Source organism: Haliaeetus albicilla, chromosome 1, assembly GCF_947461875.1.
Source record: "Haliaeetus albicilla chromosome 1, bHalAlb1.1, whole genome shotgun sequence".
Classification (NCBI taxonomy): domain Eukaryota; kingdom Metazoa; phylum Chordata; class Aves; order Accipitriformes; family Accipitridae; genus Haliaeetus; species Haliaeetus albicilla.
In genome coordinates this window covers 30724958-30744281 of record NC_091483.1, presented here as the reverse complement: position 1 = coordinate 30744281, position 19324 = coordinate 30724958, and positions in this window count along the sequence as shown.

The window sequence follows — 19324 nt, the reverse complement described above, 5'->3', positions numbered from 1 at the left end:
CCCCCTGTGTAAGGTGGGTGCCACGCTGGGAGCAGCAAGCTGGATGCCCCAGTACAAGCGCCGAGGGACGGAGCTCAGGGCAAGTGTCACAGTCGTGACGAGCCTTACCCAGGTACGTGGCATTGCCTGCTTCATGGCACGCCAACCCCTGTGGCTGTAGGTGGGGATGAGCTGAAGTCACAGTCCCGTAGCCTAAGTACGCCCACCATTTTACACAACAGGAGAGGAGGTTTGATAGCTGCGGGCGCTAGCAATGCTAGCCAGATTTATTTATTGCATTAGGTGACAGCAGTGACAGCAGTGGTGTTATACCTCCTTAGAAGAGCCTTCCTGTGTCCTGTTCTGCCCTGTTTGTTCATACCGTGTCACATCCTGAAGTTACACGAAAGCCTTGGTAGGTGAAGGAAATGGTTGTTATCATTAGGGTTGACTGGAAAGCAATGATGTTACAAGGTCTGTGGAAGATGGGAACCATCCTATCTAGGCAATTTCTTCCTAATTGTGGAAAATCAGAAAAGCATGTGGTTTGTTAACCACGGTGCTCTCTTGTGTCCAGGAGCTCTCTTTTTTTCTTACATTTGAACAGTTCTTAGTGCAGCACAGTCATGCTTCAGCACTTGAGTTCTCACAAGCTACAGTGACTGAAGTAGAAATAAATAATAAATATAGCAGTGCTCGCATCTCCCAAAATATTGATGCTTGCTGATTTTGGAAGCCACAATAAAAACAATACATCACATTTCAAGCACAATAAAACATGTCAGTTTTGTAAAACCCCTTGTCGACCTTTGCCGTTCCAGCACTGCTGAATTTAGTAAGCCTAATCTTGAAGCATCTGGCTGGCTTAACCCTCTCCTGTTTTATTCTTCAAATGCCACTGATTTACATGATAGTTTGCCTTAGACAGGGCAGTCAGGCTTTGATATTTGATCCCCATGGGAGTGTTGATTAATAAGGGCTGAGAGGAAAAGTTACCACTGCAGAAAATGAGAGTAAATGAGAGTCCTTTGTAAATGAGAGACCTGGGATCTGCAATGATTTCAAATTACATTTCTGCATATGTGCATGTGCGTGTGTGTGTGTAGTCAACCCTTTAGCATGCCAACAGCTCTTAGTGAACTTTAGAAAAGATGCTCTGAACATTAATAATCTGTAGAGCTAAGCTATCTTGGTCAGATAATTGTATCAAAATAGCACAATCAGGGTGTTACAAATGAAAAAAAAAAATCCACCTGCAAAAAAGATACTGTAAAAGCAGGAGGGTAAAGAAAACAAAAGTGCTAGATATTACAGCTGAGAACTATGCAATTTCTTCCTGGAGGCATAACAGGAAAGAATTTATTCCTTTACAAAGCAAGATCTGAATTTGGGGCATCAAGAAACATGAGAAGTAAGCTGTAGGCTTGACACTGGGCCAGCCACCTGACCTCATTGCTTTGGGCTGTTCCTGCGCAAACAGAAGTTTCTGTATTTCCTATATTCCAATTTTGAAAGGGTCACTGTGTGGTCTAATAGCCCTGGCTACACAAAGCATCTGACACTTTTTCATGTGACCACACATGACCTTTCTTAATGTGGAAAAGGCTATGAATCTACCCATTACCGCTAAAAAACAAAAAATCTGTTGTATTACACACATGTAACAAAACCTCCACTAAAACTTACTGATAAATGTTTGTGACATATACAATCAAAATTTTAACAATGTCTTTGGAAACTGGAATTGCAACAATCTCAAATTTTGCTGGTGACCTTCACTGAACTGATTGTAATTTGGGAATACTGTGAAATCCATAGAGGCAACATTTTACAAACAGCCAAATGTTGAATGCTGGTTATGATTTTCAAGGCATATGATTAGCTTAATATTTTTATTTTATTTTACCTCTGATTAGTTGTACATGGAATATTAAAGCTGGCATTTTGCAGTCAGTATAGCTAGGGGTATTTAAATCAGAACATAGATCTCTCTTCTAAGCACAAATGAGAAGGGCAGACACTTAATAGTTTTGAAACATATGGTTAATAGGCCTATATTTTTAATTTATAGCTCTTTGATTATATTTTATTTTTCAATTTGTAGATATTGGGAAATGAATCTCGACATGGTCCTTAATTATTTTGAATTCAGCTAATGAGTCATGTTGCTGCAGTCTAAATTCTAGGCTCATAATAAACAAAAGCTAAAAGAAGGAAATAATCCTATTCTTGTTTTCTTGCTGAATGTTCTTTAGAAAAAAAAATTAAAATATCCCAACTACTGAGCAGATTTTTAAAAATTATTTTTCTACATCTCCGAAGTTTCATTGCTGTGCTCTGCGCTTTGTGCTGGGTTTTTGAGAGACCTCACCTCTCATTTCCACCAAAGCAATTGATATGATTGAGGGGGCAAAAAAAGGCGAAATAGCTCAGTGTGCTATGAAAGGCCTGACCAGAAGCGGCCATCTGTCAGAGCCGGCAGGAGCTGAGCACTTGCACTGCCCCTCTGACCAGCCGCTCAGCATCTGTACGGTATTTCCCCTCTCTATCCTGCAAGGCAGGGAAAGAGGTCCATCTCATTTTTCAGGTTAGGAGCTGAGGACGGGAAAGGATCAGGGTGAGGCTGTGTTTCAGGTTGAGCACCCATCCTGGGTTACGCAGTGGGGAGCAGCTCCTTTTCCCGTGAGATGAGGCTGGCCACATGCTAGAGCTGCAGAGGCCCCGGGACAAGGTGGGATGGAGTGCTGGCCGGGTAGACGCTAGGAGGAAGATGCAGTATATCACTGCAGTCAGGGTCATCTCTAGTGCCACCACTGCAGCTGGGGAATAGGGTACGGGACCACAAGAGGCAGATGGTTTGGAGGAGAGCAGGGATGATGCCTTTATCAGTGTTCCTCTCCTCCTGCTCCCAGGAAATGCCCACCCAGCAGATAAACTAAGTATCTTGCCCACGCTGCAGGTGAAGGCTGACAGAAACGTAAGGTGACACATCCTTAAGGCTGGTATCCTGGCCATTGAACCACACGTCTTCCATACTCACAACGCTGTACTTGGAATAACTTTCCTTTTCCAGTTAGTTTAATGAAGATGGGATCTTATGGACCATGCTTTCCACTTGTGCTTAACAAATGCTGCATCCTCTCATGGATGCAAGGCATCCGTTGTGCCTCTAGCAAAAAGCTGTCATTCAGAGATTAAAATAGACATCCGTTTACATACTGCAATACTTTTTTTCTATGGATGTTTTAAAGGGTACAAGGAAAACATGGAACCCAGGCAGCTTTGCAGCTAACTCCATTTCGCTATAGCAGGTTTGCTCGTGCTCTGGCCGCTGGCTGGACTTCCCCTGACAGTTTTCCACTGCTTTGAGGGGCTCCTGGCCTTTCTTGTGTGTTGTTCATGCTATTCCTGAGGATTCTGTGGAAAAACAGATTGAGGGAGACAACAGGAAAAAAGGGGTTGGTTTTTTTGTTCTCTTTCATTCACTGTCAGTACTCTCCAAAGGAAAACCAGCAAGAAAGGCAGGAAGGTAACACAGGACTTGGCAGAAAGCCAACGCAAAGGAGTGCTACAGCAGGTTGACCACTCTAAATCTTTTGTCCATTTCAAATATCCCTGTTTTATTCTGAGCTGTACAAGCTGTACAAGCCCTTATTCACATGAGTAAGCCACTTATGCAAGACATCCCAGAAAAATGTTTTCTGTTGTTCACACCAGTCCTGATGAGCTCTTCACTTCAGGATCTCAACACCTTCTTCATCCTGTTATCCTTGTCACTGGAATTGCTCGGTGTATGTCACCGTAGTTTCAGGGCAGCTGCTGAGCCTCACAGAAGACACTGAATGCTTGATGCAATAGCCACTGCTCAGGCATTACTGATTCGTACTATGGTGCATGAACTACTTGATACTGACAACAGTGGTCTGATTTCCAAAGTCATCATTCTGTGTCATTTGTTGTCCCATGCTTGGTGGCATTGCTGAGGATCATCACTCTTCAACCTCTCGCCACCAGACCTCCTTGTCCCTGAGCACTCTACTTCTGTGTGCATGTCCCCTTTCCTTAATGCCCCACAGCCTTCTGAATCCTTCAGCAGACACAGGGCAGATGCACAATTTTTGTTTGTCCAAATGGCTACCTTCTACCAGAGTAAGAACTTCAAGTTTTTGGTAACTGGCTCGTTTACTGTAGCACCTGACTTTTAAAGGAGTCATCACATTCCCTCTGGGTTGAATGCATGGGTAGTTCTCATCCAGGCAGGTAATATAAGTAATTCCTGGTGCTGGGTCTATTCAGGGATTTTGGATTGAGCTGTGTTCCCTTTTCAACTCCTAAATAATAGAAAAGAAGGGTAATATATTGTTATGTATAAATTATCTTAGAAAGACATATGTTTTGACCTTGATTTAAACAAGCTCTACTAATAGTGTAGGAACGGGGAGAATGGGAGTTGACAAGATTTCCAGCAAGGTATTTATAGAACTGTTTGAACAGACTTTACAATAATTAAAACAGAGTATAGGTTATGCTAAAGTAAATGAAGTCAATTTAGTTCATCATCATTTTTACAGTGTTGCAAATTAACATAACAATGACAACTATAGTTGTCACTGACTTTAGCAGCAGCAGTTAATCATTGCAATTAATCATTATTAATACATAATTCATAATGATCAATCATGCTTGACTCTAGGATCATAGTGGGCTTATATTAAATACTATATAAATATAAAAGGGCATTAATAACTGTCCAAAAGCTAGGAAAATCAGGCCCCCATTTTCCATTTTGATGTACCATTATGAGCTGTCACTGCCATGTGTCTCAGTTTGTTAGGACTTGTTTAGTTTGAATTAATCTTGACAGGTGAGAAGTAAGATTGCAGCACATATATGCAAATTGCATAAATGTCCCATATTTGTCTAAGATAGCTGTTGTACGCCTCACAGATCTGGCCAGTCAGGCAAAACTCTTTTTCTGAGAATTGAACTGGTGCTTTGGCTTGGGAATTCTCCTTTAACTCTCTCCCCATGGCATGCTGAACATCATAAAAAGTAACATTTGGCTTTCCAGAACAGCTCTTGGTTCCTCCCCAGCTGCTATTCTCAAAGTTTGTTAAGGAAGGGCTGCTTCCGAGGTGGACACTGAGCTGTGGTTTATACCTATTGCAATACTGATGTCCAGGAGCACAAGAACCTCTGAAAAGTAATGTTGCAGGTTGCCTATACGTCTTTACAGGCTGCAAGTATTCTGCTGCCTGTATTCTAGAATCCCATGCTATAGACCATGTTTTGGTTTGGTTTTTTAATAATTTGTCTCTCTGTGTGTTCATGTGCTGGTTTTGGCTGGGATACTGTTAATTTTCTTAGGTAGTATGGGGCTATGTTTTGGATTTGTGCTGAAAATAGTGTTGATAATGCCGAGAGGTTTTAGCTGAGCAGTGCTCACGCAGAGCCAAGGCCTTTTCTGCTTCTCACCCCACCCCACCAGCGAGGAGGCTGGGGGGGCACAAGAAGTTGGGAGGGGACACAGCTGGGACAGCTGACCCCAACTGACCCAAGTGATGTTCCAGACCATATGACATTGTGCTCAGCAGATAAAGCTGGGGCAAGAAGAAGGAAGGGGGGGACGTTTGGAGTGATGGTGTTTGCCTTCCTAAGTAACCGTTCCGCGTGATGGAGCCCTGCTTTCCTGGAGATGGCTGAACACCCGCCTGCCGATGAGAAGTGGTGAATGAATTCCTTGTTTTGCTTTGCTTGTGTGCGCAGCTTTTGCTTTACCTCCTAAACTGTCTTTATCTCAACTTTTACTCTTCTGATTCTCTCCCCCATCCCACTGGGTGGGGGGGGTGAGGGAGCAGCTGTGTGGGGCTTAGTTAACGGCTGGGGTTAAACCACAACAGCTCATCTACTTCTCTGGGAAGCAGAAGAGCAACGACATAAATTAAGTGCTTTTTCAGAAAGCTACTACTTTTCAAGTTAAATCTGCCTAGACATTTTAATGAGTATGCTTTGTACAGAAAATCAACCATGGTTCAGACACATATTGCACCCCAAAACAAATACATTTATTTTAAATGGAAGACTATCTTAGAGGTTTTTGGTTTTTTCTTGAACAGTGAAAAACAAATATATATTTCAATTTAAATTAATTTTAAATATTTTCATTTGCTTTAAGGAAACCAAGAGAGAACACAGTGCATAGTCATAATGAACTGCAGTAATACTTAGTTCAAAATGACTGTTTTTTCAGCATACAGCAGTGCTCACAGAAAGCCAAAAATTCATTACAAACAAAACAAAAGCATTAAAGTTTGACAGCCACATGATTTCTGGGTGGAGGATAAGGACCTGCTGGAGAAGCTGCTAAGTGTCCTGGTACAGCAAAGGATGTTTAAAAGCAAGTGCTTTTTTCTTAACCAAAGTATTTCAAAAGCAGCAAAACCCTTTTAAATTCCTCCATGAAATGAAAGTGTCTTCAAGGGTAGTTTGGCAGAATTAAACTATTAATTCATCAGATTTCAGCAGCGTCTGATCTCTGAATAGCTTGCATACCATTTTATGCCTGAAGGACAAGCAAAGCCATGTGATTCCTGCAAGTGGGTAGATGTCCTCAGAGCAAGCTTAAAGCAGCAGGTAAAATCATGCTGTATTTGCCTCAAAACAGGCCAGGCAACAGGAAGCCATCAACTGTCAGGTACTGAATTCAAAATAAGTCTTCCTACCACAGGTATAATTTCAATCTTGTTTTCTGCACAGGAAAGTTCTGGCCCCCCCCCCCCTTTTTTTTTTTATCTTGCCAATTATTTTTTTCCTGAGTTTAAGGATCCCTCATGAAACTGTTATTTTTATCATGCTGCAGTACCTGTCCTCTGGGAAATCACTCCTCACACTGCCAAGGACACGAGTTCGCTTTTCAGCTTCAGTCCGGTCCTTGGCCATGTATGTATCCTATCCTGTCAATGACACTCTTACTTCTGTGACTGCCATGCTCAGAGCAGATGCTACCAAAGCAAATTATTTCTCCGTGTACTGTAACCATGCACAAACCCTGAAATATGAGGTTACCAGTAATGTGGAAGAGCTGAGAACAAGACTCTGACATGCACCTTGTTTCTGAGCCCTGGCAGGGAGCTATTATTTGATTAAAATGAGACTGTGCTGCTTTTCTCTCCCTGCATGTTCTCACCATTTAACTGTGATAAAATGATCTATTACCTAAATTAAATTAAGAATGGATTCCATCTTTGTCCTTCTATTTTTGTTCAGAACAACACATGAAGCTGGAGGGAGGTGAGCAGAAAAAACTTGAAAAATAATGTTGCTATTAAAAAAATATTTTAAATGTCTCGCTCCCTAAAAATGAATCAGTCCAAAAGTTTTCAGTGAAAAAGTAGACTTGAAATGGCCTGAGATAAAAAGGTCATATTAGGAAGAAGATATTCATAAAAGATCATATTAGGAGTTAGGAGATTGCATCCATCATGGGGTTTTGTTTTAAGGATTAAAGAAAACTTGACTTGACTGTCAAATCTTCAACATCTAAGTTTTCAGGTCCTGGCCCCTGAGAGAGGAATCGTATGCCAAGTGCCTCGACTCCCCGAAGGAAGTGTGGGAGGAGTGGGGCAACTGCAAACAGGGAGAGCTGCTAGGGAGGAGGTGAAGAAAAAACACTTCAATGGTGGGTAAGTACTCCTTCTGTCAGTTTGGAGCTTCACACAGCATTGCAGAGAAGCATCTTTGTCCAGCTGGGGTCCACAGCCTGAAGAAAATCACCAAAAACTTTTTTTTTTTTTTTAATAATTTTTTTTGGTAAAGAAGAAGAGGGACTGACCAGGGTTTGCTGCTCTGATTGAGGAGAGTGGCAGCAGCAGACACGTGCAGGTGCGAGCTCAGTGCTTAGGGGATCCAAGGTTAAGGAGAGCATAGGTCCCTTCAGATTGAAGTGGTAGCTGGTATCTGGTTTTGAGTTGCAGTTTTGGACTGAGAGGCAAATGCTCTCTGTAACCTCTCTTTGCAATGCTAAATCTTATATTGTGTCCAGCTCTTTATCACTCAGTTCTTACAGATTCAAGATTAAGAGGACAAAAGCTCTTTCTAGGAACAATTTTTTCTGTCTTGTTTATTTATATTTGTTACTCTTCTGTTGGCAAACTATTACTACCCAGATACAAAGTGCAGAGTGAAGGACTCATCGAGATTGATGTTTTCAAGAATACTGGATTGTAAATAATAATGTATGTATGTGTATACCTTGTCTGAGGTGGTTGGTTAGAAAACTAGTTGGTTTCTGAAATGCAGTGAACCTATACATTTTTCACGATGCTACTGTAAAAAAGGGCTAAGTGGAGCTTTGTAAAGTCAACCAAATTATTTTCTCCTAAATAATTTCTTTTTGTTTGAGGTCCTGAATATAATAATTTATCAACGGATTTCCCTTCTGTTGTATGTTCCATTGCAGCCCTCTGAGTCTCATAAGTAGAAGATCTACGATTCTTTTAGTGGCAGATTGAAAATATGTAGATGAAAATATTTTTATATGAACATCATAAAACTCTATAAGATATGGTGAGTGGATGTCCTAAATATAAAGATAATAAAAATAAGAAACATGTATACAAATTAAAATTTTAGATATATATGAATTTTCATCTCTAGGAAGTCAGTGCTTAACTTAGGAATATACAAACCAACCAATGTGTACGTGAATGAGTGACATTGTCACATTGACATGTTGTTGCAGGCATGAGGAAATTGTTATGATATATTCTTCTATTCCTCACTCTATTTAGGAGTGCACACAAATTATTGCAAATCCCAACATTGCTAAATTAATTTGCATATTACTTGCATAAGAAGCTGAAGGCATTTGTGTAGGTAATATGGATATATCTATACACACAGCAGAATATGAATAGTTATTTTTCAGTCTTTGTTAAAGTTTTGGTGAAAATCTTAAATCTTCAAAACTGAGAGCTCTTGATAGCCAAAGTTACAAATGAGAACTCTGAAAATCTGTACTCTTGTGATAATCTGTGTATTTCCTGTGTGTCCATCTTCTTGGGCTATTAAAAGACAATTTCTTCCAGATGCCAGCTTGCTGTGGGTTTTTTTAATACCTTGGACTGCATGGGTACCCTGTGTAATCTATGCATTTCATTGATGTTACATGGAGATTGAATTATCTGAAAATGTAGTCCAAGGTCTGGTCTTCAAAAATACAGGTGCTTATTACCTAGAGCCACTTATCAGTCAATACCAATAAATTTTTACTTGATAAGGTTCAGGTGCTTGGAGGGAAAACAGTGTGGAGCATATAAAAGTAACATCAATGAGAAAAAATTGTTTCAGTATTTATGTTGTATGTAAACTACCTCTGTCCTGAGGACCTCTCCCCGTTCTCTTACCCACATCTATATTTCAGTTAGTTACACCCCTAACTATGTCTACTCTCACACACAGCAGTTTCAGGTTCTTGGTTGGGATTTTTTTAGGCAGTAGCTAGTCACCTTCCTCTTACATCCTCTTTATCATCTAAGTCACATCGCCGGACACCTGACAGATGTTGAGTGAGAGTGACCTGCAATGTCTATATAAAAGCTGCAGTACAGCTTGATCTAAATTCTATTATTATTATTTATTATTATTATTATTATTATTATTATTATTATTATTGCAAACAGCCTTCCTCGCTGTTGAGTCCCTGCTTTGGCAAGGCAAGCAGAAAAACATCCACAGATGTAGAGCAGGAATGCTAAATTCTTCATGTTACTGCAGTAACAGAGAGGGGTGAAGGAAGCATAGATAGCATCTTTATTATTGAACCAAGGTGTAAAAGTGGTCATTTTCTGTGCTGTTAAGTTCCTGTCAAGAGCCAGTTGATGGGGTATCAGTGTGAGTTTGTGCCTGCAAACTCTTGAGAAATGCCACCACTGTGGGTCCAGGTGAGGCTAGCGTGGCTGAATGAGGGCCCTCAGGAAACAGGCACTAGAACACCTCAAGAGCTTCCCTATATATTTCTGCAGCCCCTTCTGGTTGATGCTCGGAGACTGCTGCTGAGACTTTGGATTCAGAAGTATGAGCACGCTCACTTTTTCCCTACCTGTGCCCACAAACAGGCCGCCATTGCTGTGCCTGGAGCTATTTCCACACCCAAGCCCAGTTTAAATTGCCATTTTATTAGCTTATTTGCAGACCAAGATACTATCACAGCTCAAGAAGTTGCAAGTAATTATACTTGGACATGGTTTATCAGTCACCTGGGTTGATGAGGGTTAGTGATGAATGATGATTTCTAAATACTCCTTTATTTCAAGGAGGCTGGCTGATTTTTGTTTATAGAGGAATAGCAATAATGAAGGGGTTTTGGCATCTGCCAAAATGTTTCCAAGAACTTCTTGCTATACATGTGAATACAACTTGTTATGGCAAAATGTATTTCCTCCATTCAAATGTGATTTGAGGGTACTTTTTAATTTCATTGAATTCTTCTTGCTATAAAAGGTCAAACAACAGCATACAATTTACCTTCCATACCACATTCCATTTAAGTTCCCTTACAGGCTACCAGTTTATGAATCATTTTTCTCTTTAACTCTCGTAATGTAATAATCTACAAAAAAAAAAAAAAAAGCCCTTCCATTCTTGTTACAGCTTGGACCAGGTTTAAAAACTAAAATATCAAGATCATATAATATCTGTGAATTAATTCAATGAAGTTTTGAGCTAGATGTCAGTGGTTTAAGGTTGGTTTATTTTATATGCCTAAATTTATGCACATGAATAGTCATATTTTGTCACGTAATTTATCGTTCTCCATTACCACATTTTGCTTTTAGCTTAATTTACTATCACTACTTTTAACACTGTGTGTTACTTTGTATAAAAATAGTCTCACCCAGACACTTACTGAACACATTTTCCCTCTGGGTCTCATGCTACCTGGAGAGTACGGTTAGATGATTTCGTTCAGAAAATCTTTTACAGACTAGAGAGGTTAAAAAGATTTGCTCAATTTCTGCTCAAATATGCTTCTAATTTTTAAAGAATTTTGGAGTTGGCAGAACACGCTATACTGTTGGGGTCTGAGGCTACAGCCATCGTCTACACAAGCAAGACTTCACACAGCAGCAGAGCAAATTTTGGGTGAAAGTTTGCCAGCTCCTATTTCACTGAATGTGTCATGGAGTCCCATTAAGAACTACAAATATGTGCCAGAATCTGTAGCTTTTTTCACTACAACTGTTCTTCCTAAGTTATCCTCTTTACTCTGGTAATCTTCTCTACTTCCAATATATATGAAGTACTACCCAGCATGGGAAACAGTGGCAGAACTTAGTTGCCTCATGCAAAAGACCAGATTTCTTAAATGTATGTATGTACCAAATGCTTCAGACAAAAACAACTGAGACCTAAGCACTTGGGCACTCACCATATTCCTGAGTCCAGATACATCCAAAAAAACTGCACTAAGGCCCTTCCTAGACCCACCACTACTCATGCTCAACTTTGTGACCACTCATCTAAGTGTGTTATCCCCCTCCATTTTTTTCTTAGGATAATCTGAGGATGATGGCACAGATCTTCAGCTCCCCTTCCTTTTCTAAAACTTTTCAGTGATAGTGAAATAGGTGAAATAATTCACAAGGAAAATGATATTGCAAATTCTCTCTTATTCTTCCTAAACATATTTATCATTGTATTTTCTCCTACATGATAAGAACTCCCAGAGTACCTATACTTTAACAAATTAAAGCAAAAGTATGTAAATATTCTTCATACTATAGGGAGTTCGGAAATGGGGAACTTTTGCTATTCGCATCCTCATTCCAAACTTTCTTCTAATCTGTTGTGTATGTTGCTATACCACAGAAGACATTTAAGTAAATTTAGATCATAAAAAACTAATATTGTCCATTTATGGGTCAAAGAGTGTTTTCAGATGTTCTTTGTAAGTTCTTTAGTGGTTTTTCCAAATTATGTTATGAAAAGATGTAGAAGAATACTTGTAGCAGAGAGCTGAATGAGATAGACTAAAAGCAAATTTTTTCCTCTTAGATGATTTATATATATCTTCCTTGGCAAAACATGTACATCACAGCTCAATCTTTTTTTTTTTTTTTTTTTGGAACCCAATCCCATACACCTGTCATAGCCAGACTTGAATGTTAATTGAAATTAATATGAAAAGAAAGCCTTATTTTGAGATCCAAAGCAACAAAATCCTGATAGCCATCATTTCACATTGAGTGCAACTGTAAGACTCTCCAGTCTCAGAGGTACTAAATAACAACTTGATACGGCTCCTCCTCTTCATGTTATAGATACTGAATCATTATGAAAATCAAGCTTTTAAATTTCATCTTTCATTTTCTTTCCTTTTTTTTGGTAATGGGATTTTGTGGGTTTTGTTTCTAAATTCTAATTCTGAGGTTAGATGCAGCTCGTTTTGCATTTCATAGTTTGGAATTTCTTATGTATTATTTGTTTCCATAAAGATTGATCTAGCAAGAAAAAAATGCTACTTTCTCATTGAGGTTTGTACCCTATACATGTTAACTGATTATATAGTTGAACTCTATGACCTATTTATCTTCCTGAAAGAAACAGAAATGACTTTGTCACAAGCTGCAGAATATATGCAGGCCTGCACAATGCTCAGTCCCTACTGCATTCTGAACAGTGATATATTTTAACATCTAATATTTATGTTCATTTCAACTTGTATTCTCATTTTTCATTTGCAGTGCCCTTGGTGATGATGGAAATTAGTTTTATTATGGCTTCCTTTAAAGGACATCCAGGCTTGGAGGAAAAACAGGGAGGGGAAAAGTCATCCGGAGGCATGGGCTTCAAATTGATATGTCAGGAAAGTATATCCATGTATTTCCTGTTGAAGTATAGTGATCCATAATCCGCTCTTGTATTATACACTTATAAATTACCTTCTTTTATGGTATGTCATTTAACTATAGAGGTCTTTGTATCAAAACTACTGTTTCAAGCCCAGGCTGGAACCATCAGTGCTGTGGAGGTGACCCTGGAAAAACAAAATGGATAGCAGTCTCGACAAGCAAAAACTTCCCTTCCATCAGACATGGGCACGGACGTGGTTGTTACAAGTCCATGGAAAGTCCTCGTGGCAGCATTTGTTCCTGTTATGTGGGACGAGGCTGACACTGCTATCTGTCACTCACTGCGTGGCGCAGGTTTCGTCTTTATGCTGCCTCTCACTTTTTTTCCCCGAGATGGCCTCCCTCTAGACTGCTGCAGTTTAAATCTTAGCAGTCAGGTGCTATTTTTCCTGTGTCTTGCCTGTCAGCCTGGATCTTTATAAAACCTCCAGCAGGTCCTTTTCTCCTCCCCAGTTCCAGAAGGGAGGCATTTTAAGTAAGCCAAGGTTCAGTCTGTGACAGGAAACAGATGAAATAATAAAGCATCCTTCCACGCCATATGAAGTTTTGGTAAAGGTGTAGTAAAGGAAAGGGTAATTACAGGGAAAAAATGCTTTGCATAGTATAATCTCCAATATTCAACTTGCTAAAAAAATCACCAAAATTATACTATAGCTGCAACATTTTTGTACGACTGGCCCTAATTATCTGACACTTACTTGGTCAAATTGACAAAATCTATTAAATATATATGAAAACATTTTGCAATATACAGATAATAACCTTGCCCTTTAGACCTCTGGATGCAGAGATAATGATTTGGGGCTTGCTAAACATTTCACTCATGTTTCAAACTTCTGCAAGCTGTTTTTTGCCTGAGAAGGAGCTTGTGAGTTTCAGTAGTGTCTCTACATCTCATTACAGGGAAGGAAAACAGGCAGGCAGGCACAAAGTATATAATCTAAAGCAGTTTAAAGAGAAGGTGAATGGGGGAGTGAGCTGAGTGACTGATAGAAATTCCAGGACTTCCAAATAAATTGACAGAAATGCAGGCTTGCGGTCTGAAGACAAATGTGTTATTCAGAGTCTTCTGGAGTTCAAAACTTAAACCTGACACCGCTTCCTGCTGTGGCCTTCAACGACTTGCCTCATTTCCTCTTTTTCCCTGTGTGCAGATGGGGAAACTAATACTTATTTACAGGAGTCATGCTACTCTCAAGTCATTTCCAAAAGCCTATCTGCACAGAATGTGGGTCTCAACAAAAATCTTTAACTAACAGAATACTTACATGATTACAAAGCATTTTCCAAAAGAACTGCATGTCATAACTCCCCCAAAAGAGAGGGTGCTAAATGAACAAAGTCACTAAATGAAATTTTTGCACCAGTTTTCTTGTTCTGTTCCCCCCGCTCCCTCCCCCCAGGGTTTTTGTAACCTGGATGATTTCAGTCCATGCCCCTAAAATTTGCATTAACTCAGTGAGGAGGAGGCAGTCTAGGTGAGATATAGATGCAGGACCAAGCTGCAAAGATGATAAAACCAAGAGTATTTCAAGCCAGCTTTGCTGCTAAAGGACACTTTACACTAGAAGCTGCACACTAAATCTCCAGAGCCTTTGTTCAATCTGTGTTGCAGGTTATTTTCTCTCCTTTTCCCTCAGCTATGCTGGATACATAAGGGTCATTTTGGAAGCAAAAATTATTGGTGTGTATCATGTAACTGCGTTATTTGGGGAAGACTGGTACAAAATTCTTGCATTTCAGTATGTTAAAAGTAAGTCATTTGCCCCTTCCAGCACTGATTAGTAGGAAAGTCCACAGCTGACCCTGCCTGGTCTCCAGGACTGTGTGGTTTATTGTTGGCTCCTTCAGCTCTGTCTAGGCTTTCTAAATCATGATACTCAGAGAGAACTGATGCAGGACCTGTCAGTAGTGCTGCTTACCAACTGTTTGCAAAAGCACCACAATCGAAATTCAAAGACCAAAAAGTAGGTAAGAAACTGGAAAAAATGCTATTAATAGCAATTCCTTTTGAGGGGGTGGAGGGGGAGCAGCACTGGGGAGGAACCCACATGGCCAAGTGTTTGATACAGTGCTTGAATAGGACACAATTTATATTAGAATTGACAGCATTTTCTCTGTTGTAGAGAAAAGTTCAGACTTATGCTGTCAGGCTGTCTGGCAGAAGCTGCGTAATGGCAAGGGGTTTCTTTGTGGGAGCAACATGGGTATGGGGGAGATGGTGAGTTATTGAGGTACAGAGGGAAATTAGGAATGCTGCTGGGAGGCCAGTGAGAGTCCCAGGCAGTTGCTTTCAGTACACGCAGGACATGATTGACTGCAGGTTTATTATTCCAACTTCACGGCACACTGTGAAATACTTCTTTGTGTACACCTCAGCTATCACTGCTTCTGAAAAATCCAGGCAGAAAGGAGGATTGCAGCGCTTTGTGACTGCCATAGCTTCTTCTGTTGCTTCCCAGCTGCTGCACAGAGTAGAAAAAGCTCTCAGGCACTGCCCTGCCCTGCAGGCAGAAGCTCTGAGGAGGGATGAGTTCAGCCAGGTGCCAGTGCAAAGGTCGGGCCACGAAATTTCTGCACACACTGGTAAAATCCTGTCAGCAGCAGACCCTCCTTGTGCATTGCAGATGGTTCAGCTGGAAGGAGTGACTCCCAAGCCCATGGGGAAGACTGGAGAGAAAGATGCTGTTTTCCGCAAAGGTGTACCAGAGTGCAGGCTGCAAGCCAGGTTTGAAAATACAAAGCGCAGTGGTTTAGGGCATGCCCTTCAGCAAAATGAAAATGAGATGTTCAGGAGATGCGGAGCACCTGTCTCTTTAGTGAGAACTGTGATACCATGCATTGCATCTCTGATGGAAGAAAATGGCAGTCCAGGCGACATATCTGACCATCTTCATGTCATTCTTAGTTTTTTTCAGATTGTCTTCAGATCATATTTTATTTTTGCATAATAGCGCCAACTAATTGTATTCTCTAAATTCAGCCAAACAAGTTCTCACCCAATATTAAATCCTGATGCTAAGGGAGTTTAAGTTATGGTTATTATGCATGTATTTAGGGACTGTGTTCTGAAATAAGTAATCCAAATGAAATACAGGAAAACTTTGTATAGGAAGGACCCAAACATGTGGAGTCAGCCATCAGCTCTGAAGTAACATATTATGTTTGCTTTTCCCTGTCAGGGAGATTTTTTCCCCCAATATGCCATCTTTTTGTTGCTGTCCCCTTCTGTTTGACAGAACCAGGAAGTTTTACCTCTAAAGTGAAAATTCTGGGACTTGTTGCTGCTTCCTCTCTTTTGCATTATGAAAATAGTTAAGCATTGATGAATATTCCTCTTCTAACGCTTCCTGAAGTGACAGCACATTTTTCAAATAAATCTGGCAGTCCACATAATATCCACAGTGGCATTTGGCAGGAAGGTTAAACCTGATAAAGTTTTCCTGAAACTTTCACAAGGAAGCCCATTTTGTGATCAAGTAAGCAAAATAAATTTGCATTGATTTAATATAAAATCTCAGTCGGCCTTCAACAACACAGTGATACTACATATTTGTACTGGCTCTTCTGTGAAGCAATCCCAGCAATGCCAAGTGCAGTGTAACCTGTTAATCTTGTAGAAAACATATGTGGTTTTGCACCTGGATGTCAATGTGTATTCTATAAAAACGTCAATATAAATTATTCTGCTTAGTAGGAAGGTCTAACAATTAACAATAACAACAACAACAATAATAATAAAGACTTACGATAGGTAATGAGTTTGTAAATTATTAGATGTTGAACAAATCAGTAAGGAAAAGGCCTTTGGGGCAAAGACAACAAGGAGAATGAAGACCCGGAATAGAACTAAAAAGGAAGACAAAACAGACAAAGAAGGCACTAGAAGGCGGCAAACATCATACAACTTTAGAGAGACATGCAGCAAGGCAGAAGCAGAAAAACAGAGACGTTGAAAGAATAAAGAACAGGAAAGGTACAAGAAAAACTAATAATGCTAATATGGCATGGGAAGGAGAAAAACAAGTCTAATATGAAATAACACCTAGAAGAAAGCCAGATATCTAAGTGTATCAAAGTGATAACAAAGAATCATAAGAGAAATGAAATATTGAAGAGAGCTGTAGGAAGTAAGAGAATAAACAAAATGCAGAAACACTATGGGGGTTTGAAAGATTTTTTTATGTCTTCCTCCTTATTAAGCCTCATCATTAACAGGAATAGTGTTTTATCTTATTTATAGCACCAATATACTGCTGCTGTAAAATCTTCTCCAATACTATATCATCATCAGTAACTACATGTAAATTTGAAAGCTTCAGCAGAGCAGTGCAAGGTAAAGTCACAATCAGCCATTGCTTTCTCTCATTTCCAATTATGCTGATCCCTTGGACTTCAGCAGTTCAGTGCTCCTCTGCTGAGAGGCTTTTGAGCCTCTCCAGCACCTTCATTGGACAAATGTGCAGAGCAGGCAACCAGAATAACAAGAAGCCTGTTATGGTAACGACTGATTAGGAGGAGGAGAGGAAAGCAGACAACTAGGGAACCCACATGTGTGGTTCAGTGCTGAAAATAATGGGATTGATACTATAAATTAAAAAATAATAATGAAAGAGGGCTATGGCTAATACAGGAAAGAGGAAAGGATAGAATGGGGGGGGGGGGTAGGAACACTTTGAATAATGGGAATAAGGTATGAATGCAGAAAATAGATACCATATGTAAATGACCCTTTTGAAATAAGAACCAGGAGTAAGATAAATACTGCCATACACTGATGTCAGTTTTGACAGTAATAGTGATTAGTGTGAGTTGATAATTGATGACAAGGAGCTACAACCAGAGCAGAAACTGTCTGCACCAAAGTCCTGTGACACTATTACTTAACTCAATTAGTTCAAATTACAGAGATGTAGCTGAATAAGCAATATTATCAACTGTGACTCACATAAGCATTTCACTCTGGGAAGGTAATTCAGAATCTACTAACTAGAAGCTAATAGCCAGCAGGAGCACATGCACAATTTATGACTTTCATTTAAAAGGGACTGCTTACCACAAAATAGCTACTTTAAAAATGAGAGTACTTAAGTCTGTTTTAACACCTTCCTGGACACTAAAAAGAGAAATCTGTGTTAAATCAAAATCATGTTTCCAAGCTGTGAAACTCACATGTTTCACTATTAATTCTGACAAAAATAGATGCGGCATCATTGGCACAGATACTTCCTTCTGTCAGAAAGGTGTCATTAGCTTTACTTCAAACATCATCTGAGCTGTGGTTCAAAAGAGGTACTATCAGAAGCATAAACAATATTTCTGAGTGCATGTGGTTTCATTTAACCGTTCACGTTGGCTAACTTTCCTACTACATTGATCCAGGAGGGGTTTCTTCTGACTCTCATAGCTGCTACTTAGAGCAGAGTCAGGTCAATTGAGTCTAATGGTGAAAACATTAATATGTCAGTGAGAGCTTTCTCTGAAAAGCTGTTCAAAACTTACCCCTGAAGAAAAAAGATTAGACTCCTTACCCACTAACAAGCTCAGTGCTGACAATTACCACCAATCACCTTTCTTAAACAGGATGAATTTTTCTCAGCACCACTTTATCTGTCATGTATATCCCATCTGAAAAAGTCATTGGTTTTATGGTCGTCAAGGAATATACAGCCTTCTTATTTTCTCTTCAAATTCGTGTCTCTACATTGCCAGGGCTTGGGGAACCTTGGGAGGGGCAGACAGACTGTTGTTGAGTTGCGGGTTTTTTGCCTTGAGCGCTTTTTTCGTTGATTATTTCCTAAGCTTTCTCTCACAGTGCTTTTGACCATGCCACGTGTAAGAAGATATTTGGGGGTTTAATAACATACTAGGCTGAGCTTTGAGCTTTCAAAAACAGATCTGTTGAGCAGTACACAATACTGAGACAATCAGATTGCCCTCAGAACATCTGCCAGATGTGGCATGCCCTGGGGCATACCAACACATTGATCCCATTGATTGACAGTACAGCCTGCTGTACTTCAGTAAGTCCAAGTAGATAGCATTAGAGCATGTAGTATTTTCTGCAGCCCACTTTCTCCTTGGTTTCCACTCATTCTTGTGCTTAAAAATATAATCCTTGCTTTGAATACATACCTGAAATGATGACAGCATAAGCTTTTTGTTTTCAAGGATGAAAGACTAATATTATTTAACTAAAATAACACCACACAAAAACTGATGTCACAGGTGTGCTTCTTCTCATTTAGTAACTTCTCTCCAAGGTCTCTTTCTTATAGCAATTGCAGCTGATGGGGCATTATGTCATTTTGAAGTACCTGCTCAGAAACTATTCTCATGTAGTCTTTCTGCCATGCTGTTAGATTAGGAACAAAGAACAGGTTAAAAATGCCCAGAAATCTTTTGTGGAATATAACATCGTATCTGGGTCAAAT